This window comes from Oncorhynchus keta, unplaced genomic scaffold (assembly GCF_023373465.1).
Source record: "Oncorhynchus keta strain PuntledgeMale-10-30-2019 unplaced genomic scaffold, Oket_V2 Un_contig_17749_pilon_pilon, whole genome shotgun sequence".
In the NCBI taxonomy this organism is placed as follows: Eukaryota; Metazoa; Chordata; class Actinopteri; order Salmoniformes; family Salmonidae; genus Oncorhynchus; species Oncorhynchus keta.
This window is the reverse complement of record NW_026280556.1, coordinates 2,901-30,416: the sequence shown is the minus strand read 5'-3', so window position 1 is coordinate 30,416 and position 27,516 is coordinate 2,901. Positions and strand designations below refer to the sequence as shown.

The window sequence follows — 27,516 nt, the reverse complement described above, 5'->3', positions numbered from 1 at the left end:
AGGTAACACTGACCTGCGTGTGATTGTCTAACCAGGTCTGAGGTAACGCTGACCTGCGTGTGATTGGCTGACCAGGTCTGAGGTAACGCTGACCTGCGTGTGATTGGCTGACCAGGTCTGAGGTAACGCTGACCTGCGTGTGTGTGATTGGCTGACCAGGTCTGAGGTAACGCTGACCTGCGTGTGATTGGCTGACCAGGTCTGAGGTAACGCTGACCTGGCGTGTAACACTGACCTGCGGACGGGCTGACCAGGTCTGAGGTAACACTGACCTGCGTGTGATTGGCTGACCAGGTCTGAGGTAACGCTGACCTGCGTGTAACACTGACCTGCGTGTGACGGGCTGACCAGGTCTAAGGTAACACTGACCTGCGTGTGATTGGCTGACCAGGTCTGAGGTAACGCTGACCTGCGTGTGATTGGCTGACCAGGTCTGAGGTAACACTGACCTGCGTGTGATTGGCTGACCAGGTCTGAGGTAACACTGACCTGCATGTGATCGGCAGACCAGGTCGGAGGTAACGCTGACCTGCGTGTGATTGGCTGACCAGGTCTGAGGTAACGCTGACCTGCGTGTAACACTGACCTGCGTGTGACGGGCTGACCAGGTCTGAGGTAACAGTGACCTGCATGTGATCGGCAGACCAGGTCGGAGGTAACGCTGACCTGCGTGTGATTGGCTGACCAGGTCTGAGGTAACACTGACCTGCGTGTGATTGGCTGACCAGGTCTGGAGGTAACGCTGACCTGCGTGTAACACTGACCTGCGTGTGACGGGCTGACCAGGTCTGAGGTAACAGTGACCTGCATGTGATCGGCAGACCAGGTCGGAGGTAACGCTGACCTGCGTGTAACACTGACCTGCGTGTGACGGGGCTGACCAGGTCTGAGGTAACACTGACCTGCGTGAGATTGGCTGACCAGGTCTGAGGTAACGCTGACCTGCGTGTGATTGGCTGACCAGGTCTGAGGTAACACTGACCTGCATGTGATCGGCAGACCAGGTCGGAGGTAACGCTGACCTGCGTGTGATTGGCTGACCAGGTCTGAGGTAACGCTGACCTGCGTGTAACACTGACCTGCGTGTGACGGGCTGACCAGGTCTGAGGTAACAGTGACCTGCATGTGATCGGCAGACCAGGTCGGAGGTAACGCTGACCTGCGTGTGATTGGCTGACCAGGTCTGGAGGTAACGCTGACCTGCGTGTAACACTGACCTGCGTGTGACGGGCTGACCAGGTCTGAGGTAACACTGACCTGCGTGTGATTGGCTGACCAGGTCTGAGGTAACACTGACCTGCGTGTGATTGGCAGACCAGGTCTGAGGTAACGCTGACCTGCGTGTGATTGGCAGACCAGGTCTGGAGGTAACACTGACCTGCGTGTGATTGGCTGACCAGGTCTGAGGTAACGCTGACCTGCGTGCGATTGGCTGACCAGGTCACAGGTTAAAAAAGTCGAGGGAAAGAACAGCACTGGCCATGTACTGTACGGGCCCTGGTCCAACGTTCAGAACTATAGTGGGAACATCATGGACGACATGTAGAGATACAGGGTCTTCAGAAAGTATTCAAACCCTTATTCCACATGTTGTTGTGTTACAGCCGGAATATAAAATGGAATAAATTGTAGATTTTTTTGTGTGTCACTGGCCTACACACACACACACACACACACACACACACACACACACACACCCTATAATGTCAAAGTGGAATTATGTTATTAGAAAAAAATCATTAAAAAATGATAAGCTGAAATGTCTTGAGTCGATAAGTATTCAACCACTATGTTATGGCTGAAATGTCTTGAGTCGATAAGTATTCAACCACTATGTTATGGCTGAAATGTCTTGAGTCGATAAAACACTATGTTATGGCTGAAATGTCTTGAGTCGATAAGTATTCATCCACTATGTTATGGCTGAAATGTCTTGAGTCGATAAGTATTCAACCACTATGTTATGGCTGAAATGTCTTGAGTCGATAAGTATTCAACCACTATGTTATGGCTGAAATGTCTTGAGTCGATAAGTATTCAAACACTATGTTATGGCTGAAATGTCTTGAGTCGATAAGTATTCATCCACTATGTTATGGCTGAAATGTCTTGAGTCGATAAGTATTCAACCACTATGTTATGGCTGAAATGTCTTGAGTCGATAAGTATTCAACCACTATGTTATGGCTGAAATGTCTTGAGTCGATAAGTATTCAACCACTATGTTATGGCTGAAATGTCTTGAGTCGATAAGTATTCATCCACTATGTTATGGCTGAAATGTCTTGAGTCGATAAGTATTCAACCACTATGTTATGGCTGAAATGTCTTGAGTCGATAAGTATTCATCCACTATGTTATGGCTGAAATGTCTTGAGTCGATAAGTATTCAAACACTATGTTATGGCTGAAATGTCTTGAGTCGATAAGTATTCAAACACTATGTTATGGCTGAAATGTCTTGAGTCGATAAGTATTCAACCACTATGTTATGGCTGAAATGTCTTGAGTCGATAAGTATTCATCCACTATGTTATGGCTGAAATGTCTTGAGTCGATAAGTATTCATCCACTATGTTATGGCTGAAATGTCTTGAGTCGATAAGTATTCAACCACTATGTTATGGCTGAAATGTCTTGAGTCGATAAGTATTCATCCACTATGTTATGGCTGAAATGTCTTGAGTCGATAAGTATTCATCCACTATGTTATGGCTGAAATGTCTTGAGTCGATAAGTATTCATCCACTATGTTATGGCTGAAATGTCTTGAGTCGATAAGTATTCAACCACTATGTTATGGCTGAAATGTCTTGAGTCGATAAGTATTCAACCACTATGTTATGGCTGAAATGTCTTGAGTCGATAAGTATTCATCCACTATGTTATGGCTGAAATGTCTTGAGTCGATAAGTATTCATCCACTATGTTATGGCTGAAATGTCTTGAGTCGATAAGTATTCATCCACTATGTTATGGCTGAAATGTCTTGAGTCGATAAGTATTCATCCACTATGTTATGGCTGAAATGTCTTGAGTGGATACGTATTCATCCACTATGTTATGGCTGAAATGTCTTGAGTCGATAAGTATTCATCCACTATGTTATGGCTGAAATGTCTTGAGTCGATAAGTATTCATCCACTATGTTATGGCTGAAATGTCTTGAGTCGATAAGTATTCATCCACTATGTTATGGCTGAAATGTCTTGAGTCGATAAGTATTCATCCACTATGTTATGGCTGAAATGTCTTGAGTCGATAAATATTCATCCACTATGTTATGGCTGAAATGTCTTGAGTCGATAAGTATTCATCCACTATGTTATGGCTGAAATGTCTTGAGTCGATAAGTATTCAAACACTATGTTATGGCTGAAATGTCTTGAGTCGATAGATTCATCCACTATGTTATGGCTGAAATGTCTTGAGTGGATACGTATTCATCCACTATGTTATGGCTGAAATGTCTTGAGTCGATAAGTATTCATCCACTATGTTATGGCTGAAATGTCTTGAGTCGATAAGTATTCATCCACTATGTTATGGCTGAAATGTCTTGAGTCGATAAATATTCATCCACTATGTTATGGAAACACGTTCAGGAGTCAGAATGTGCTTTCATGAGTCCCATAATAAGTTGCATGGACTCACTCTGTGTGCGATAATAGTGTTTAACATGATTTTTGAATGACTCTCTCATTTCTGTACCTCTACACATACAGATAACCGTAAGGTCACTCAGTCGAGCCGTGAATTTCAAACACAGATTCAACCACAAAGACAAAAGGGAGGTTTTCCACTGCCTCAGAAAGGACACCTATTGGTAGATGGGTACACATAAGAAGCAGACATTGAATATCCCTTTGTGAAGTTATTAATTACACTTTGGATGGTGTATCAATACACCCAGTCACTACAAAGATACAGGCGTCCTTCCTAACTCAGTTGCCGGAGAGGAAGGATGGATCAACAACATTGTAGTTACTCCACAATACTAACCTAAATGAGTGAAAGAAGGAAGCCTGTACAGAATAAAAATATTCCAAAACATGCTTCCTGTTTGCAACAAGGCACTAAAGTAAATCTGCAAAGAAATGCAACTTTATGTCCTGAATACAAAGCGATATATTTGGGGCAAATCCAACACATCACTGAGTACCACTCTTCATATTTTCAAGCATGGTGGTGGCTGCATCATGTTATGGGTATGCTTGTCAAAGAAACAGAATAGAGCTAAGCACAGGTAAAATCCTAGAGGAAAACCTGGTTCAGTCTGTTTTCCAACAGAAACTGGGAGGCAAATGCACCTTCCAGCAGGACAATAACCTAAAACACAAGACCAAATCTACACTGTAGTTGCTTACCAAGACTACACTGAACGTTTCTGAGTGGCCGTGTTACAGTTTTGACTTATCTATGGCAATATTTGAAAATGGCTGTCTAGCAATGATCAACAACCAACTTGATAGAGCTTGAAGAATTCTTTAAAGAATAATGTGCAAATACTGTACAATCCAGGTGTGCAAAGCTCTTAGAGACTTACCCAGAAAGACTCACAGCTCTTAGAGACTTACCCAGAAAGACTCACAGCTGTAATATCTGCTAAAGGTGATTTTAACATGTATTGACTCAGGGGTGTGAATACTTATGTAAATTCGCTATTTCTGAATTTAATTTTCAATACATTTGCTAACATTTCTAAAAACATGTTTTCACATTGTCATTATGGGGTATTGTAATGTCATTATGGGGTATTGTGATGTCATTATGGGGTATTGTAATGTCATTATGGGGCATTGTAATGTCATTATGGGGTATTGTGATGTCATTATGGGGTATTCTAATGTCATTATGGGGTATTGTGATGTCATTATGGGGTATTGTGATGTCATTATGGGGTATTCTAATGTCATTATGGGGTATTGTGATGTCATTATGGGGCATTGTGATATCATTATGGGGTATTGTGATGTCATTATGGGGTATTGTGATATCATTATGGGGTATTGTGATATCATTATGGGGTATTGTGATATCATTATGGGGTATTGTGATATCATTATGGGGTATTGTGATATCATTATGGGGTATTGTGATATCATTATGGGGTATTGTGATATCATTATGGGGTATTGTGATATCATTATGGGGTATTGTGATATCTTTATGGGGTATTGTGATATCTTTATGGGGTATTGTGATATCATTATGGGGTATTGTGATATCATTATGGGGTATTGTGATATCTTTATGGGGTATTATGATATCATTATGGGGTATTGTGATGTCATTATGGGGTATTGTGATGTCATTATGGGGTATTGTGATGTCATTATGGGGTATTGTGATATCTTTATGGGGTATTGTGATATCATTATGGGGTATTGTGATGTCATTATGGGTATTGTGATGTCATTATGGGGTATTGTGATATCTTTATGGGGTATTGTGATATCATTATGGGGTATTGTGATATCTTTATGGGGTATTGTGATATCTTTATGGGGTATTGTGATATCTTTATGGGGTATTGTGATATCTTGATGGGGTATTGTGTGTTGGTGGGTGAGAAACAAAATATATTTAATCAATTTTGAATTCAGGCTGTAGCACAACAAAATGTGGAATAAGTCAAGGTGTATGAATACTTTCTGAAGGCACTGTATATCCATAACTAAACATAACGTATGACTCTCAGGATGCAATTCTCTGACAGACCTCTCGGAGGCGCTGTTGCCCATGAAGGTCCCGAACTGCGAGGCGTAGGTGTGTTCGAAGAGCAGAACCAGGAAGTGTTGTGAGAACTGGAAGGAGCAGGGGAACTGGCGGAGGATCTGCCACACACAGTCGAGGAAGAGCAGGAACACCGGGCTTCACAACGAGGCTTACTGTTACTGTAGGCTGACTGGGAACAACGCTGCTGGAACGGATGGCCCGCCTAGAGGGAGGAGGAGATATAACCAATAAACACATTACTAAACTTAGAATCAGCTATTAGAGAGAGTTCCAGAACCCACTGGATTCTCTAACTCAGCTATTAGAGAGAGTACCAGAACCCACTGGATTCTCTAACTCAGCTATTAGAGAGAGTACCAGAACCCACTGGATTCTCTAACTCAGCTATTAGAGAGAGTACCAGAACCCACTGGATTCTCTAACTCAGCTATTAGAGAGAGTTCCAGAACCCACTGGATTCTCTAACTCAGCTATTAGAGAGAGTACCAGAACCCACTGGATTCTCTAACTCAGCTATTAGAGAGAGTTCCAGAACCCACTGGATTCTCTAACTCAGCTATTAGAGAGAGTTCCAGAACCCACTGGATTCTCTAACTCAGCTATTAGAGAGAGTACCAGAACCCACTGGATTCTCTAACTCAGCTATTAGAGAGAGTTCCAGAACCCACTGGATTCTCTAACTCAGCTATTAGAGAGAGTACCAGAACCCACTGGATTCTCTAACTCAGCTATTAGAGAGAGTACCAGAACCCACTGGATTCTCTAACTCAGCTATTAGAGAGAGTTCCAGAACCCACTGGATTCTCTAACTCAGCTATTAGAGAGAGTACCAGAACCCACTGGATTCTCTAACTCAGCTATTAGAGAGAGTACCAGAACCCACTGGATTCTCTAACTCAGCTATTAGAGAGAGTTCCAGAACCCACTGGATTCTCTAACTCAGCTATTAGAGAGAGTACCAGAACCCACTGGATTCTCTAACTCAGCTATTAGAGAGAGTACCAGAACCCACTGGATTCTCTAACTCAGCTATTAGAGAGAGTACCAGAACCCACTGGATTCTCTAACTCAGCTATTAGAGAGAGTTCCAGAACCCACTGGATTCTCTAACTCAGCTATTAGAGAGAGTACCAGAACCCACTGGATTCTCTAACTCAGCTATTAGAGAGAGTACCAGAACCCACTGGATTCTCTAACTCAGCTATTAGAGAGAGTACCAGAACCCACTGGATTCTCTAACTCAGCTATTAGAGAGAGTACCAGAACCCACTGGATTCTCTAACTCAGCTATTAGAGAGTACCAGAACCCACTGGATTCTCTAACTCAGCTATTAGAGAGAGTACCAGAACCCACTGGATTCTCTAACTCAGCTATTAGAGAGAGTACCAGAACCCACTGGATTCTCTAACTCAGCTATTAGAGAGAGTACCAGAACCCACTGGATTCTCTAACTCAGCTATTATAGAGAGTACCAGAACCCACTGGATTCTCTAACTCAGCTATTAGAGAGAGTACCAGAACCCACTGGATTCTCTAACTCAGCTATTAGAGAGAGTACCAGAACCCACTGGATTCTCTAACTCAGCTATTAGAGAGAGCACCAGAACCCACTGGATTCTCTAACTCAGCTATTAGAGAGAGTTCCAGAACCCACTGGATTCTCTAACTCAGCTATTAGAGAGAGTTCCAGAACCCACTGGATTCTCTAACTCAGCTATTAGAGAGAGCACCAGAACCCACTGGATTCTCTAACTCAGCTATTAGAGAGAGCACCAGAACCCACTGGATTCTCTAACTCAGCTATTAGAGAGAGTTCCAGAACCCACTGGATTCTCTAACTCAGCTATTAGAGAGAGCACCAGAACCCACTGGATTCTCTAACTCAGCTATTAGAGAGAGTACCAGAACCCACTGGATTCTCTAACTCAGCTATTAGAGAGAGTACCAGAACCCACTGGATTCTCTAACTCAGCTATCAGAGAGAGTACCAGAACCCACTGGATTCTCTAACTCAGCTATTAGAGAGTACCAGAACCCACTGGATTCTCTAACTCAGCTATTAGAGAGAGTTCCAGAACCCACTGGATTCTCTAACTCAGCTATTAGAGAGAGTACCAGAACCCACCGGATTCTCTAACTCAGCTATTAGAGAGAGTTCCAGAACCCACTGGATTCTCTAACTCAGCTATTAGAGAGAGTACCAGAACCCACTGGATTCTCTAACTCAGCTATTAGAGAGAGTTCCAGAACCCACTGGATTCTCTAACTCAGCTATTAGAGAGAGTACCAGAACCCACTGGATTCTCTAACTCAGCTATTAGAGAGAGTACCAGAACCCACTGGATTCTCTAACTCAGCTATTAGAGAGAGTACCAGAACCCACTGGATTCTCTAACTCAGCTATTAGAGAGAGTACCAGAACCCACTGGATTCTCTAACTCAGCTATTAGAGAGAGTACCAGAACCCACTGGATTCTCTAACTCAGCTATTAGAGAGAGTTCCAGAACCCACTGGATTCTCTAACTCAGCTATTAGAGAGAGTACCAGAACCCACTGGATTCTCTAACTCAGCTATTAGAGAGAGTACCAGAACCCACTGGATTCTCTAACTCAGCTATTAGAGAGAGTACCAGAACCCACTGGATTCTCTAACTCAGCTATTAGAGAGAGTACCAGAACCCACTGGATTCTCTAACTCAGCTATTAGAGAGAGTACCAGAACCCACTGGATTCTCTAACTCAGCTATTAGAGAGAGTACCAGAACCCACTGGATTCTCTAACTCAGCTATTAGAGAGAGTACCAGAACCCACTGGATTCTCTAACTCAGCTATTAGAGAGAGTACCAGAACCCACTGGATTCTCTAACTCAGCTATTAGAGAGAGTACCAGAACCCACTGGATTCTCTAACTCAGCTATTAGAGAGAGTACCAGAACCCACTGGATTCTCTAACTCAGCTATTAGAGAGAGTACCAGAACACACTGGATTCTCTAACTCAGCTATTAGAGAGAGCACCAGAACCCACTGGATTCTCTAACTCAGCTATTAGAGAGAGCACCAGAACCCACTGGATTCTCTAACTCAGCTATTAGAGAGAGTTCCAGAACCCACTGGATTCTCTAACTCAGCTATTAGAGAGAGTTCCAGAACCCACTGGATTCTCTAACTCAGCTATTAGAGAGAGCACCAGAACCCACTGGATTCTCTAACTCAGCTATTAGAGAGAGTACCAGAACCCACTGGATTCTCTAACTCAGCTATTAGAGAGAGTTCCAGAACCCACTGGATTCTCTAACTCAGCTATTAGAGAGAGCACCAGAACCCACTGGATTCTCTAACTCAGCTATTAGAGAGAGTACCAGAACCCACTGGATTCTCTAACTCAGCTATTAGAGAGAGTACCAGAACCCACTGGATTCTCTAACTCAGCTATTAGAGAGAGTACCAGAACCCACTGGATTCTCTAACTCAGCTATTAGAGAGAGCACCAGAACCCACTGGATTCTCTAACTCAGCTATTAGAGAGAGTTCCAGAACCCACTGGATTCTCTAACTCAGCTATTAGAGAGAGTACCAGAACCCACTGGATTCTCTAACTCAGCTATTAGATTTTTTCATTTATTATTTATTTTTATTTCACCTTTATTTAACCAGGTGGGCAAGTTGAGAACAAGTTCTCATTTACAATTGTGACCTGGCCAATATAAAGCAAAGCAGTTCGACAGATACAACGACAGAGAGTTACACAGATGTGTTTCCACAAGGCCGTGGGTGAGACAGGGATGCAGCACAAGCCCCACCCTCTTCAACATAAATACAGTGAATTCGGAAAGTGTTCAGACCCCTTGACTTTTTCCACATTTTCTTACGTTACAGCCTTATTCTAAAATAGATCCGTTTTTTCCCTCAATCGACAAACAATAACCCATAATGAAAGCGAAAACATGTTTTCAGAAATTTATAAAAAGTTAAACTGACATATCACATTTAAATAAGAATTCAGACCCTTTACTCAGTACTTTGTTGAAGCACCTTTGGCAGAGATTCCAGCCTCAAGTCTTCTTGGGTTTGATGCTACCAGCTTGGCACACCTGTACTTTGGTTTCTCCCATTGGTTTCTCCCATTCTTCTCTGCAGATCTTCTCAAGCTCTGTCAGGTTGGATGGGGAGAGTTGCTGCACAGCTATTTTCAGGTCTCTCCAGAGATGTTAGATTGGGTTCAAGTCCGGGCTCTGGCCGGGCTACTCAAGGACATTCAGAGACTTGTCCCGAAGCCACTCCTGCGTTGGAAGTATATATATTTTTTTCATATAAATTTGCCAGAAGTTCTAAAAGCTGTTTCCGCTTTGTCTTTAGGGGGTTTTGTGTGTAGATTGATGAGGATTATTTTTCTTCACCCATTTAAGAATAAGGATGAATTGGCGAAAGGCACTAGAACAGTCAGCAGCACCTGGCCTCACCCTACTAGCAGCACCTGGCCTCACCCTACTAGCAGCACCTGGCCTCACCCTACTAGCAGCACCTGGCCTCACCCTACTAGCAGCACCTGGCCTCACCCTACTAGCAGCACCTGGCCTCACCCTACTAGCAGCACCTGGCCTCACCCTACTAGCAGCACCTGGCCTCACCCTACTAGCAGCACCTGGCCTCACCCTATTAGAATCTGAAGTCAAATGTCTCCTGTTTGCAGATTAATCTGGTGTTTCTGTCCCCAACCAAAGAGGGTCTACAGCAGCACCTAGATCTTCTGCACAGATTCTGACAGACCTGGGCCCAGACAGACCTGGGCCCTGACAGTAAATCTCAGTAAGACAAAAATGATGGAGTCCCATCATCAGTTCAGGCTCAGGCTCAGGGTGTGTGTGTGTGTGTGTGTGTGTGTGTGTGTGTTACCTGCAGCCACTCTCTCTCCACTAAAGCTTGGAATCCTTGAATGGTCCTGCAGGCTGGGTCCAGGATGATCTGAGCCAGAGACGTCACCTGTAGGGTCGAGTCTGTCCCCTCTGTCCCGTGCACAAGTACTGACGCACCCTCCCTGAGACAGACAGACGCGAGAAGGATAAAAGTTTGAGTTTAACTTAAAGAGAGACAGAGATAGATAGATAGCTATAGAGGTTATCTACCTGTCGATGCACTGAGCAGCCAGACAGGCAGTCGTGAGGATCTCCTTGACGTGAGTCTGCCAATTAGAAGCCTCTAGTTTACTGAGCCAGCGGTCCATACTGTGGCTCTGGTCATTACAGGCTTCTACCAGCTTTATCAGGCTCTCCTGGAGGATACTGGACCTGGGTGGGGGGAGAGGAGAGGTTATAGTAGACTTCAACCAGCTTTATCAGGCTCTCCTGGAGGATACTGGACCTGGGTGGGGGGGGGGGGAGGTTATAACAGACTTCTACCAGCTTTATCAGGCTCTCCTGGAGGATACTGGACCTGGGGGGGAGGTTATAACAGACTTCTACCAGCTTTATCAGGCTCTCCTGGAGGATACTGAACCTGGGGGGGGAAGAGGTTATCAGAGAGGTTATCAGAGAGGTTATCAGGCTCTCCACTTCACATAATTTGGGTTAGGGTTCATTTTCATAATTTGGTTTGATTGATATACTTGGATGTGTAGTGTCAGCATACTGTCAGTAGATGTGGATAGAAAACACACAATCATGTCTGAGAGTATAACAGAACGTATTTGGCAGGCAAAACCCAGAGGACAAACGGTTCTGATTTTTTATTTATTTTTTAGGTCACTTTTCAAATGAATTTTCATTGGGAATCCAGGATTTCTAAATCGACTTTCCTGCAGTTCCTATCACTTCCACTGGATGTCAACAGTCTTTAGAAAATGGTTGAGGTTTTTCCTTTTGAGAAATGAAGAAGTAACACTGTTCAGAACGAGGCTCCAGTCTAGTCACACCTAAAGTTGTATTAGGAAAGTAGTCAAAACAAATCCAATTGTATTTGTCACATACACATGTTTAGCAGATGTTAATGGTCACATGTTTAGCAGATGTTAGTGGTCACATGTTTAGCAGATGTTAATGGTCACATACACATGTTTAGCAGATGTTAATGGTCACATACACATGTTTAGCAGATGTTAATGGTCACATACACATGTTTAGCAGATGTTAATGGTCACATACACATGTTTAGCAGATGTTAATGGTCACATACACATGTTTAGCAGATGTTAATGGTCACATACACATGTTTAGCAGATGTTAATGGTCACATACACATGTTTAGCAGATGTTAATGGTCACATACACATGTTTAGCAGATGTTAATGGTCACATACACATGGTTAGTAGATGTTAATGGTCACATACACATGTTTAGCAGATGTTAATGGTCACATACACATGTTTAGCAGATGTTAATGGTCACATACACATGTTTAGCAGATGTTAATGGTCACATACACATGTTTAGCAGATGTTAGTGCGAGTGTAGCGAAATGCTTGTGCTTCTAGATCCGACAATGCAGTAATAACCGACAAGTAATCTAACTAACAATTCCAAAACTACTACCGTATAGACACAATTGTAAGGGGATAAAGAATATGTACATAAAGATATATGAATGAGTGATGGTACAGAGCGGCATAGGCAAGATACAGTAGATGGTATTGAGTGCAGTATATACATATGAGATGAGTATGTAAACAAAGTGGCATAGTTAAAGTGGCTAGTGATACATGTATTACATAAGGATGCAGTAGATGATATAGAGTACAGTATATACGTATACATATGAGATGAATAATGTAGGGTATGTAAACATATTAGGTAGCATTGTTTAAAGTGGCAAGTGATATATTTTACATCATTTCCCATCAATTCCCATTATTAAAGTGGCTGGAGTTGAGTCAGTGTGTTGGCAGCAGCCACTCACTGTTAGTGGTGGCTGTTTAACAGTCTGATGGCCTTGAGATAGAAGCTGTTTTTCAGTCTCTCGGTCCCAGCTTTGATGCACCTGTACTGACCTCGGCTTCTGGATTATAGCGGGGTGAACAGGCAGTGGCTCGGGTGGTTGTTGTCCTTGATGATCTTTATGGCCTTCCTGTAACATCGGGTGGTGTAGGTGTCCTGAGGGCAGGTAGTTTGCCCCGGTGATGCGTTGTGCAGACCTCACTACCCTCTGGAGGGCCTTACGGTTGTGGGCGGAGCAGTTGCCGTACCAGGCGGTGATACAGCCCGACAGGATGCTCTCGATTGTGCATCTGTAGAAGCTTGTGAGTGCTTTTGGTGACAAGCCAAATTTCTTCAGCCTCCTGAGGTTGAAGAGGCGCTGCTGCGCCTTCTTCACGATGCTGTCTGTGTGGGTGGACCAATTCAGTTTGTCTGTGATGTGTACGCCGAGGAACTTAAAACTTACTACCCTCTCCACTAGTGTTCCATCGATGTGGATAGGGGGGTGTTCCCTCTGCTGTTTCCTAAAGACCACAATCATCTCCTTAGTTTTGTTGACGTTGAGTGTGAGGTTATTTTCCTGACACCACACTCCGAGGGCCCTCACCTCCTCCCTGTAGGCCGTCTCGTCGTTGTTGGTAATCAAGCCTACCACTGTTGTGTCGTCCGCAAACTTGATGATTGAGTTGGAGGCGTGCGTGGCCACGCAGTCGTGGGTGAACAGGGAGTACAGGAGAGGGCTCAGAACTCACCCTTGTGGGGCCCCAGTGTTGAGGATCAGTGGGGTGGAGATGTTGTTGCCTACCCTAACCACCTGGGGGCGGCCCGTCAGGAAGTCCAGTACCCAGTTGGCCCTCTTGAAGCATGTGGGAACAACAGACTGGGATAGGGATTGATTGAATATGTCCGTAAACACACCAGCCATCTGGTCTGTACATGCTCTGAGGCGCGGCTGGGGATGCCGTCTGGGCCTGCAGCGTTGCGAGGGTTGACACGTTTAAATGTTTTCCTCACCTCGGCTGCAGTGAAGGAGAGACCGCATGTTTTAGTTGTGGGCAGTGTCAGTGGCACTGTATTGTCCTCAAAGCAGGCAAAAAGTAATTTAGTCTGCCTGGGAGCAAGACATCCTGGTCCGTGACGGTGCCGGTTTTCTTTTTGTAATCCGTGATTGACTGTAGACCCTGCCAAATACCTCTTGTGTCTGAGCCGTTGAATTGAGATTCTACTTTGTCTCTATACTGACGCTTAGCTTGTTTGATTGCCTTATCGGAGGGAATAGTTACACTGTTTGTATTCGGTCATGTTTCCAGTCACCTTGCCCTGATTAAAAGCAGTGGTTCGCGCTTTCAGTTTCACGCGAATGCTGCCATCAATCCACGGTTTCTGGTTAGGGAATGTTTTTATTGTTGCCATGACATCTTCAACGTTCTAATGAACTCGCACACCGAATCAGCGTATTCGTCAATATTTTTATCTGACGCAATACGAAACATGTCCCAGTCCACGTGATGGAAGCAGTCTTGGAGTGTCAGATTGGTCGGACCAGCGTTGAACAGACCTCAGCGCGGGAGCTTCTTGTTTTAGTTTCTGTCTGTAGGCAGGGATCAACAAAATGGAGTCGTGGTCAGCTTTTCCGAAAGGAGGGCGGGGCAGGGCCATATATGCGTCGCGGAAGTTGGAATAGCAATGATCCAAGGTTTTTCCAGCCCTGGTTGCGCAATCGATATGCTGATAAAATTTAGGGAGTCTTGTTTTCAGATTAGCCTTGTTAAAATCCCCAGCTACAATGAATGCAGCCTCCGGATATATGGATTCCAGTTTGCAAAGAGTCAAATAAAGTTCGTTCAGAGCCATCGATGTGTCTGCTTGGGGGGGCTGTGATTATAATCGAAGAGAATTCCCTTGGTAGATAATGCGGTCTACATTTGATTGTGAGGAATTCTAAATCAGGTGAACAGAAGGACTTGAGTTCCTGTATGTTGTTGTGGCCACACAACGTCACGTTAACCATAAAGCATACGCCCCCGCCCCTCTTCTTACCAGAAAGATGTTTGTTTCTGTCGGCGTGATGCCTGGAGAAACCAGCTGGCTGCACCGTCTCCGATAGCGTCTCTCCAGTGAGCCATGTTTCCGTGAAGCAAAGAACGTTACAGTCTCTGATGTCCCTCTGGAATGCTACCCTTGCTCGGATTTCATCAACCTTGTTGTCAAGAGACTGGACATTGGCGAGGAGAATGCTAGGGAGTGGTGCGCGATGTGCCCGTCTCCGGAGTCTGACCAGAAGACCGCTTCGTTTTCCCCTTTTTCGAAGTCGTTTTTTGGGGTCGCCGGTTTGACATATTTGTACAAAGCTTTCAGGTATCTTATGAGACATTTTGTAGTCATCTTGGAACCAGTGTTTTTGCTGGAGGTAAGGCATGAATTATATGAATTATATTTTTATTTCTGCATTTTGTGTCGCGCCTGCAGGGTTGAAATATGCTTTTCCCTCCGTTTACTGGGGTCCTATCCTCAGATAATAGCATTGCTTGCTTTAGCCGAAAAGCCTTTTTGAAATCTGACTTGTTGGCTGGATTCACAACACGTGTAGCTTTAATTTGCTATCTTACATGTGTGATTTCATGAAATTTGGATTTTTATAGTAATTTTTTGGAATTTGGCGTTCTGCATTTCAAGTGGCTTTTGGCCAGCGTCCACCATATCCAAGAGAGGTTAAGCTACATTTGTTATAACGTGGACAGTTTAACACTTTTCGGGGGGATGCTTGATTCTTTTCATTGCTTTACTGGAAAGCTTAGAATAAGTAGACATGCTCATGTTATTTATGTTAGTGCAGGGTGAGCTGCACACAGTAGACTGTCTACTAGGGCACACCGCCTCAGTTCTGACAGTATACATCTGGTTCATAGGTACATGATTACTGCTGTGGGATCAGCAAAGGCATTCAGGGAAATAAGAGGGACATAAATTAGCTTACTTACATTTTGTGTACCAACGTCCCTGGGATAATGTACATTTACTGAAGCATTATGATGACTCAGAGACACAATGGTAGGGATTAACTGAGCTGGATTTGGGTCATTGATAAGTCATTGTCTCAACAGCCTTATAACGCTGTGAAAGGATCCAGGAACCCAAATTATTGATGTCCTGATGCAGGTTTATAATGTTTAGGATCAGATTATTGATGTCCTGATACAGGTTTATAATGTTTAGGATCAGATTATTGATGTCCTGATACAGGTTTATAATGTTTAGGATCAGATTATTGATGTCCTGATGCAGGTTTATAATGTTTAGGATCAGTTTATTGATGTCCTGATGCAGGTTATTGATGTCCTGATGCAGGTTTATAATGTTTAGGATCAGTTTATTGATGTCCTGATGCAGGTTTATAATGTTTAGGATCAGTTTATTGATGTCCTGATGCAGGTTTATAATGTTTAGGATCAGTTTATTGATGTCCTGATACAGGTTTATAATGTTTAGGATCAGATTATTGATGTCCTGATGCAGGTTTATAATGTTTAGGATCAGTTTATTGATGTCCTGATGCAGGTTTATAATGTTTAGGATCAGTTTATTGATGTCCTGATGCAGGTTTATAATGTCTGGGAGTAGCTTGTTGATGTCCTGATGCAGGTTTATAATGTTAGAGAGCAGATTATTGATGTCCTGATACAGGTTTATAATGTTAGAGAGCAGATTATTGATGTCCTGATACAGGTTTATAATGTCTGGGAGTAGCTTGTTGATGGTCTGTACTCGTGCTCCTGGATAGCACAACGTACTCCAGGGACTGAGACATTTCTCACCATTGAACTGTCCAATACAGCAGCAGGAGAAGGGAACGGAGAAATCCGCCCATTCCTACCACTTACACAATTATTTGAACCTTTCCACGGGCCCACGAGAAGCAGGATAGAGTGCGCCCCGTTGCTCCCGGCGATAGGTCCACACCTCCCACAGCAGGCAGTGCCCGGTCAGATCCAAAGAGAGGGAAGGAGTCGAACTCGGCGACAAAGCTGCTGCTGGCGTCAGAACCGCCATCGCAGACACAGGCAATTCCATCGATGATGGCGCCGTAGATCAGGCACCAATGGGAGCGAAGCTATTCCTTATATCAATCTTTTTCACCTACTTCACTACAAGATGGATGAGAAGAAGCAGATGGAGAAGACTTCCTTGGCAGCCTAGTTCCAGGTAGCACAGACCATTCCGATAAGGACAGATGACGAGATGGGGAAACATCATCCATCAGCCCCGAGTGGCGTCCAGCCATCATCCATCAGCCCCGAGTGGCGTCCAGCCATCATCCATCAGCCCCGAGTGGCGTCCAGCCATCATCCATCAGCCCCGAGTGGCGTCCAGCCATCATCCATCAGCCCTGAGTGGCGTCCAGCCATCATCCATCAGCCCCGAGTGGCGTCCAGCCATTGAGTTGAGAACTAGAAAGTTCCAATGTTCATTTCCCCCATAAGTTCGAGCAAAATGGACATTTGCTTGCTAAGGATAGCCACCTCATTCCTGTAATCCCCCGCTAGCAAACAATTGCCACATTGGAAGTCTGCATTGTCAATATTGTCCCGGACAAGAGCGTAATAAACATAGCTTCAACAGCGCTGGAAATGTTAGTTAGCTATTCCAGGCGAAGCGAGCCCCATTTGCAACCTAGCTAGCTAGCTGGTTGCATGTGTTGACACTAAAACGTAAATAAATAAAAACTAAAGTAAAACTTGGGAAACAGCAGGCTGAAACAACAGGTTGAGTGGCAGGAGGTATCCGAGTTTGTGACTTATCTCTCAAATAAATGGTTAGTTATTGATTAACTAGCGAGCAAATTTTTTGTTGCCTATTATCAAATGACTTGACTAATAACATCTACTAACCATGTGACTAATAACATCTGCTAACCATGTGACTAATAACATCTGCTAACCATGTGACTAATAACATCTGCTAACCATGTGACTAATAACATCTACTAACCATGTGACTAATAACATCTGCTAACCATGTGACTAATAACATCTGCTAACCATGTGACTAATAACATCTGCTAACCATGTGACTAATAACATCTGCTAACCATGTGACTAATAACATCTGCTAACCATGTGACTAATAACATCTGCTAACCATGTGACTAATAACATCTGCTAACCATGTGACTAATAACATCTGCTAACCATGTGACTAATAACATCTGCTAACCATGTGACTAATAACATCTGCTAACCATGTGACTAATAACATCTGCTAACCATGTGACTAATAACATCTACTAACCATGTGACCATTAACATCTGCTAACCATGTGACCAATAACATCTGCTAACCATGTGACTAATAACATCTACTAACCATGTGACTAATAACATCTACTAACCATGTGACTAATAACATCTGCTAACCATGTGACCATTAACATCTGCTAACCATGTGACTAATAACATCTGCTAACCATGTGACCATTAACATCTGCTAACCATGTGACCATTAACATCTGCTAACCATGTGACTAATAACATCTGCTAACCATGTGACCATTAACATCTGCTAACCATGTGACTAATAACATCTGCTAACCATGTGACTAATAACATCTGCTAACCATGTGACCATTAACATCTGCTAACCATGTGACTAATAACATCTGCTAACCATGTGACCATTAACATCTGCTAACCATGTGACTAATAACATCTGCTAACCATGTGACTAATAACATCTGCTAACCATGTGACTAATAACATCTGCTAACCATGTGACTAATAACATCTGCTAACCATGTGACCATTAACATCTGCTAACCATGTGACTAATAACATCTGCTAACCATGTGACTAATAACATCTGCTAACCATGTGACCATTAACATCTACTAACCATGTGACTAATAACATCTGCTAACCATGTGACTAATAACATCTGCTAACCATGTGACTAATAACATCTGCTAACCATGTGACTAATAACATCTGCTAACCATGTGACCAATAACATCTGCTAACCATGTGACCATTAACATCTACTAACCATGTGATCAATAACATCTACTAACCATGTGACCATTAACATCTGCTAACCATGTGACCATTAACATCTACTAACCATGTGATCAATAACATCTACTAACCATGTGACCATTAACATCTACTAACCATGTGACCATTAACATCTACTAACCATGTGACCAATAACATCTACTAACCATGTGTATGTGACCAATAACATCTACTAACCATGTGTATGTGACCATTAACATCTACTAACCATGTGTATGTGACTAATAACATCTACTAACCATGTTTATGTGACTAATAACATCTGCTAACCATGTTTATGTGACTAATAACATCTGCTAACCATGTGTATGTGACTAATAACATCTGCTAACCATGTTTATGTGACCAATAACATCTGCTAACCATGTATGTGACCATTAACATCTGCTAACCATGTGATCAATAACATCTACTAACCATGTGACCATTAACATCTGCTAACCATGTGACCATTAACATCTACTAACCATGTGACCATTAACATCTACTAACCATGTGACCAATAACATCTACAAACCATGTGTATGTGACCAATAAAATCTGCTGACCATGTGACCATTAACATCTACTAACCATGTGTATGTGACCAATAACACCTGCTGACCATGTGACTAATAACATCTGCTAACCATGTGACCATTAGCATCTACTAACCATGTGTATGTGAGCAATAACACCTGCTGACCATGTGACTAATAACATCTGCTAACCATGTGACCATTAGCATCTACTAACCATGTGACCAATAACATCTGCTAACCATGTGTATGTGACCATTAACATCTGCTAACCATGTGTATGTGACTAATAACATCTGCTAACCATGTGTATGTGACTAATAACATCTGCTAACCATGTGACTAATAACATCTACTAACCATGTGACTAATAACATCTGCTAACCATGTGACCATTAACATCTGCTAACCATGTGACTAATAACATCTGCTAACCATGTGACTAATAACATCTGCTAACCATGTGACTAATAACATCTGCTAACCATGTGACCAATAACATCTACTAACCATGTGACTAATAACATCTACTAACCATGTGACCATTAACATCTACTAACCATGTGACCATTAACATCTACTAACCATGTGACCATTAACATCTACTAACCATGTGACTAATAACATCTACTAACCATGTGACTATTAACATCTACTAACCATGTGACTAATAACATCTACTAACCATGTGACCATTAACATCTGCTAACCATGTGACCATTAACATCTACTAACCATGTGATCAATAACATCTACTAACCATGTGACCATTAACATCTGCTAACCATGTGACCATTAACATCTACTAACCATGTGATCAATAACATCTACTAACCATGTGACCATTAACATCTACTAACCATGTGACCATTAACATCTACTAACCATGTGACCAATAACATCTACTAACCATGTGTATGTGACTCTTAACATCTACTAACCATGTGACTAATAACATCTGCTAACCATGTGTATGTGACCAATAACATCTACTAACCATGTGTATGTGACCATTAACATCTACTAACCATGTGTATGTGACTAATAACATCTACTAACCATGTTTATGTGACTAATAACATCTGCTAACCATGTTTATGTGACTAATAACATCTGCTAACCATGTGTATGTGACTAATAACATCTGCTAACCATGTTTATGTGACCAATAACATCTGCTAACCATGTGTATGTGACCATTAACATCTGCTAACCATGTGATCAATAACATCTACTAACCATGTGACCATTAACATCTGCTAACCATGTGACCATTAACATCTAACCATGTGACCATTAACATCTACTAACCATGTGACCAATAACATCTACAAACCATGTGTATGTGACCAATAAAATCTGCTGACCATGTGACCATTAACATCTACTAACCATGTGTATGTGAGCAATAACACCTGCTGACCATGTGACTAATAACATCTGCTAACCATGTGACCATTAGCATCTACTAACCATGTGACCAATAACATCTGCTAACCATGTGTATGTGACCATTAACATCTGCTAACCATGTGTATGTGACTAATAACATCTGCTAACCATGTGTATGTGACTAATAACATCTGCTAACCATGTGTATGTGACCTATAACATCTACTAACCATGTGTATGTGACCAATAACATCTGCTAACCATGTGTATGTGACCAATAACATCTGCTAACCATGTGACCATTAACATCTACTAACCATGTGACCATTAACATCTACTAACCATGTGACCATTAACATCTACTAACCATGTGACCATTAACATCTACTAACCATGTGACCATTAACATCTAACCATGTGACCATTAACATCTACTAACCATGTGACCATTAACATCTACTAACCATGTGACCATTAACATCTACTAACCATGTGACCATTAACATCTACTAACCATGTGACCATTAACATCTGCTAACCATGTGACCATTAACATCTACTAACCATGTGACCATTAACATCTACTAACCATGTGACCATTAACATCTACTAACCATGTGATCAATAACATATACTAACCATGTGACCATTAACATCTACTAACCATGTGACCATTAACATCTACTAACCATGTGACCAATAACATCTGCTAACCATGTGTATGTGACTCTTAACATCTACTAACCATGTGACTAATAACATCTGCTAACCATGTGTATGTGACCAATAACATCTACTAACCATGTGTATGTGACCATTAACATCTACTAACCATGTGTATGTGACTAATAACATCTACTAACCATGTTTATGTGACTAATAACATCTGCTAACCATGTTTATGTTACTAATAACATCTGCTAACCATGTGTATGTGACTAATAACATCTGCTAACCATGTTTATGTGACCAATAACATCTGCTAACCATGTGTATGTGACCATTAACATCTGCTAACCATGTGATCAATAACATCTACTAACCATGTGACCATTAATAACATCTGCTAACCATGTGACCATTAACATCTACTAACCATGTGACCATTAACATCTACTAACCATGTGACCAATAACATCTACTAACCATGTGTATGTGACCAATAAAATCTGCTGACCATGTGACCATTAACATCTACTAACCATGTGATCAATAACATCAGGTCCTTCTGTGGCTCAGTTGGTAGAGCATGGCGCTTGTAACGCCAGGGTAGTGGGTTCGATTCCCGGGACCACCCATACGTAGAATGTATGCACACATGACTGTAAGTCGCTTTGGATAAAAGCGTCAGCTAAATGGCATATATTATTATTATTATTATATTATATGTGTATGTGAGCAATAACACCTGCTGACCATGTGACTAATAACATCTGCTAACCATGTGTATGTGACCAATAACATCTACTAACCATGTGTATGTGACTAATAACATCTGCTAACCATGTTTATGTGACCAATAACATCTACTAACCATGTGTATGTGACTAATAACATCTGCTAACCATGTGTATGTGACCAATAACATCTACTAACCATGTGTATGTGACTAATAACATCTGCTAACCATGTGTATGTGACCAATAACATCTGCTAACCATGTGACCATTAACATCTACTAACATCTGCTAACCATGTGACCATTAACATCTACTAACATCTGCTAACCATGTGACCAATAACATCTGCAAACCATGTGTATGTGACCACAACATCTGCTAACCATGTGTATGTGACCAATAACATCTGCTAACCATGTGTATGTGACCAATAACATCTACTAACCATGTTTATGTGACCAACAACATCTGCTGACCATGTGACCATTAACATCTGCTAACCATGTGACCATTAACATCTACTAACCATGTGACCATTAACATCTACTAACCATGTGACCATTAACATCTACTAACCATGTGACCAATAACATCTACTAACCATGTGACCAATAACATCTACTAACCATGTGACCAATAACATCTACTAACCATGTGTTTGTGACCAATAACATCTGCTGACCATGTGACCATTAACATCTACTAACCATGTGTATGTGACCAATAACATCTACTGAACATGTGACTAATAACATCTGCTAAACATGTGACCAATAACATCTGCTAACCATGTGTATGTGACTATTAACATCTACTAACCATGTGACTAATAACATCTGCTTACCATGTTTATGTGACCAATAACATCTGCTAACCATGTGTATGTGACTAATAACATCTGCTAACCATGTTTATGTGATCAATAACATCTGCTAACCATGTGTATGTGACAAATAACATCTGCTAACCATGTGACCATTAACATCTGCTAACCATGTGACCATTAACATATACTAACCATGTGACCATTAACATATACTAACCATGTGACCATTAACATCTGCTAACCATGTGACCAATAACATCTACTAACCATGTGACCAATAACATCTACTAACCATGTGACCAATAACATCTAACCATGACCATTAACATCTACTAACCATGTGTATGTGACCAATAACATCTGCTAACCATGTTTGTGACCAATAAACATCTGCTAACCATGTTTGTGACCAATAACATCTGCTAACCATGTGTATGTGACAAATAACATCTGCTAACCATGTGTATGTGACTAATAACATCTGCTAACCATGTTTATGTGACCAATAACATCTGCTAACCATGTGTGACCAATAACATCTGCTAACCATATTTGACCAATAACATCATGCTAACCATGTGTATGTGACCAATAACATCTGCTAACCATGTGTATGTGACCATTAACATCTGCTAACCATGTGTATGTGACCAATAACATCTGCTAACCATGTTTGTGACCAATAACATCTGCTAACCATGTTTGTGACCAATAACATCTGCTAACCATGTTGTGACCAATAACATCTGCTAACCATGTTGTGACCAATAACATCTGCTAACCATGTGTATGTGACCAATAACATCTGCTAACCATGTGTATGTGACCAATAACATATGCTAACCATGTGTATGTGACTAATAACATCTGCTAACCATGTGTATGTGACCAATAACATCTGCTAACCATGTGTATGTGACTATTAACATCTACTAACCATGTGATAAATAACATCTGCTAACCATGTGTATGTGACAAATAACATCTGCTAACCATGTGTATGTGACCATTAACATCTGCTAACCATGTGACCATTAACATCTGCTAACCATGTGATCAATAACATCTACTAACCATGTGACCATTAACATCTGCTAACCATGTGACCATTAACATCTACTAACCATGTGACCATTAACATCTACTAACCATGTGTATGTGACCAATAACATCTGCTGACCATGTGACCAATAACATCTACTAACCATGTGACCATTAACATCTACTAACCATGTTTGTGACCACAACATCTGCTAACCATGTGTATGTGACAAATAACATCTGCTAACCATGTGTATGTGACTAATAACATCTGCTAACCATGTGTATGTGACTAATAACATCTGCTAACCATGTTTATGTGACCAATAACATCTGCTAACCATGTTTGTGACCACAACATCTGCTAACCATATTTGTGACCAATAACATCTGCAACCATGTGTATGTGACTAACAACATCTGCTAACCATGTGTATGTGACCAATAACATCTGCTAACCATGTGTATGTGACCAATAACATCTGCTAACCATGTGTATGTGACCATTAACATCTGCTAACCATGTGTATGTGACCAATAACATCTGCTAACCATGTGTGTATGTGACCAATAACATCTGCTAACCATGTTTGTGACCAATAACATCTGCTAACCATGTTTGTGACCAATAACATCTGCTAACCATGTTGTGACCAATAACATCTGCTAACCATGTGTATGTGACCAACATCTGCTAACCATGTGTATGTGACCACAACATCTGCTAACCATGTGTATGTGACTAATAACATCTGCTAACCATGTGTATGTGACCAATAACATCTGCTAACCATGTGTATGTGACCAATAACATCTGCTAACCATGTGTATGTGACTAATAACATCTGCTAACCATGTGTATGTGACCAATAACATCTGCTAACCATGTATGTGACCATTAACATCTGCTAACCATGTGATCAATAACATCTGCTAACCATGTGTATGTGACTAATAACATCTACTAACCATGTGACCAATAACATCTACTAACCATATGACCAATAACATCTACTAACCATGTGACCAATAACATCTACTAACCATGTGACCAATAACATCTACTAACCATGTGTATGTGACCAATAACATCTGCTGACCATGTGACCAATAACATCTACTAACCATGTGTATGTGACCAATAACATCTACTGACCATGTGACTAATAACATCTGCTAAACATGTGACCAATAACATCTGCTAACCATGTGTATGTGACTATTAACATCTACTAACCATGTGACTAATAACATCTGCTAAACCATGTTTATGTGATAAATAACATCTGCTAACCATGTGTATGTGACAAATAACATCTGCTAACCATGTGTATGTGACCATTAACATCTGCTAACCATGTGACCATTAACATCTGCTAACCATGTGATCAATAACATCTACTAACCATGTGACCATTAACATCTGCTAACCATGTGACCATTAACATCTACTAACCATGTGACCATTAACATCTACTAACCATGTGTATGTGACCAATAACATCTGCTGACCATGTGACCAATAACATCTACTAACCATGTGACCATTAACATCTACTAACCATGTGTATGTGACCAATAACATCTGCTAACCATGTGTATGTGACCACAACATCTGCTAACCATGTGGTATGTGACCAATAACATCTGCTAACCATGTGTATGTGACCAATAACATCTGCTAACCATGTGTATGTGACCAATAACATCTGCTAACCATGTGTATGTGACTAATAACATCTGCTAACCATGTATGTGACTAATAACATCTGCTAACCATGTTTATGTGACCAATAACATCTGCGGACCATGTTTGTGACCAATAACATCTGCTATGTTTGTGACCATTAACATCTGCTAACCATGTGTATGTGACTAATAACATCTGCTAACCATGTGTATGTGACTAATAACATCTGCTAACCATGTGTATGTGACTAATAACATCTGCTAACCATGTGTATGTGACTAATAACATCTGCTAACCATGTGTATGTGAAAAATGTGATTTGATCACTATCACCCATTCCATCACCTAATAATATATATAATATCACTATCACCCATTCCATCACCTAATAATATATATAATATAATTTAACTATCACCCTTCCATCACCTAATAATATATATAATATCACTATAATCACCTAATAATATATATAATATAACTATCACCCTCCCATCACCTCTCTATAGCCTTGTGAATCCTCCTCCACTGTGGGTAGTTGGCCTCTGATTCGAACCCTCCTCCCCGTGCCTTGGCCTGCTGCGCCACGCTGACGGTACGCGTGTCGATGATGTAGCCGCGTTTCCCCGCCCGCAACGTGGCGTTGATCAACTTCTCGTCTTCCTTACAGCGACGCCCGTTGGTGCCGGTCAGCGGCTGGCCTGAACGCATCATCACCTGGTGACAGAGAGCGAATCAGGGATTAGAGCTCAGGGTTCAAGAAGCAGACACCACAGAGGAAGACAGAAATTGAGCATTTTGATTGGTTAATTAGGTTGTTATATTTTTCACTCAAGTCACTTAATAAAAATGTATTTACGTTATACGTGCTACTGAACATACAGAAAGATGAGACTTTTACCACCTCTAAAAGGCTTGAAGGAAAACACCAGCCAAAAACAAATCCCACCACCTCTAAAAAAGGCTTGAAGGAAAACACCAGCCAAAACAAATTCCACCACCTCTAAAAGGCTTGAAGGAAATCACCAGCCAAAACAAATCCCACTAGCTCTAAAAAAGGCTTGAAGGAAATCACCAGCCCAAACAATCCCACCACCTCTAAAAGGCTTGAAGGAAATCACCAGCCCAAAACAATCCCACCACCTCTAAAAGGCTTGAAGGAAAACACCAGCCAAAAAACAATCCCACCACCTCTAAAAGGCTTGAAGGAAAACACCAGCCAAAAAAACAAATCCACCTCTAAAAGGCTTGAAGGAAAACACCAGCCAAAACAAATCCCACCACCTCTAAAAGGCTTGAAGGAAAACACCAATAAAAAACAATCCCACCACCTCTAAAAGGCTTGAAGGAAATCACCAGCCAAAAACAAATCCCACCACCTCTAAAAGGCTTGAAGGAAAACACCAGCCAAAAACAATCCCACCACCTCTAAAAGGCTTGAAGGAAATCACCAGCCAAAAACAAATCCCACCACCTCTAAAAGGCTTGAAGGAAATCACCAGCCAAAAACAAATCCCACCACCTCTAAAAAGGCTTGAAGGAAATCACCAGCCAAAAACAATCCCACACCTCTAAAGGCTTGAAGGAAAACACCAGCCAAAAACAAATCCCACTACACCTCTAAAAGGCTTGAAGGAAAACACCAGCCAAAACAATCCCACCACCTCTAAAAGGCTTGAAGGAAATCACCAGCCAAAAACAATCCCACCACCTCTAAAGGTTTGAAGGAAAACACCAGCCAAAACAATCCCACCACCTCTAAAAGGCTTGAAGGAAAACACCAGCCAAAAACAATCCCACCACCTCTAAAGGCTTGAAGGAAATCACCAGCCAAAACAATCCCACCACCTCTAAAAGGCTTGAAGGAAATCACCAGCCAAAAACAATCCCACCACCTCTAAAAGGCTTGAAGGAAAACGCCAGCCCAAAACA

General features: G+C 41.8%; 1 long non-coding RNA gene and 1 pseudogene across 2 annotated transcripts; one reads left to right on the top strand and one right to left on the bottom strand.

Moving 5' to 3' along the window:
• The first annotated feature begins 270 nt into the window (after positions 1-270).
• On the top strand, positions 271-1,547 carry LOC127919876 (uncharacterized). 2 transcript variants are annotated; one of them, XR_008104350.1, is made up of 3 exons: positions 271-301; positions 1,247-1,326; positions 1,368-1,547. It is a non-coding gene; the product is annotated as an uncharacterized LOC127919876 (long non-coding RNA). The 2 variants fall into 2 exon arrangements; XR_008104349.1 differs by lacking the exon at positions 271-301 and adding an exon at positions 705-728 and having other exon boundaries at positions 1,240-1,326.
• Positions 1,548-3,807: 2,260 nt separating this feature from the next.
• LOC118379747 (myotubularin-related protein 9-like) lies at positions 3,808-26,301 on the bottom strand (annotated as a pseudogene).
• Positions 26,302-27,516: the final 1,215 nt, after the last annotated feature.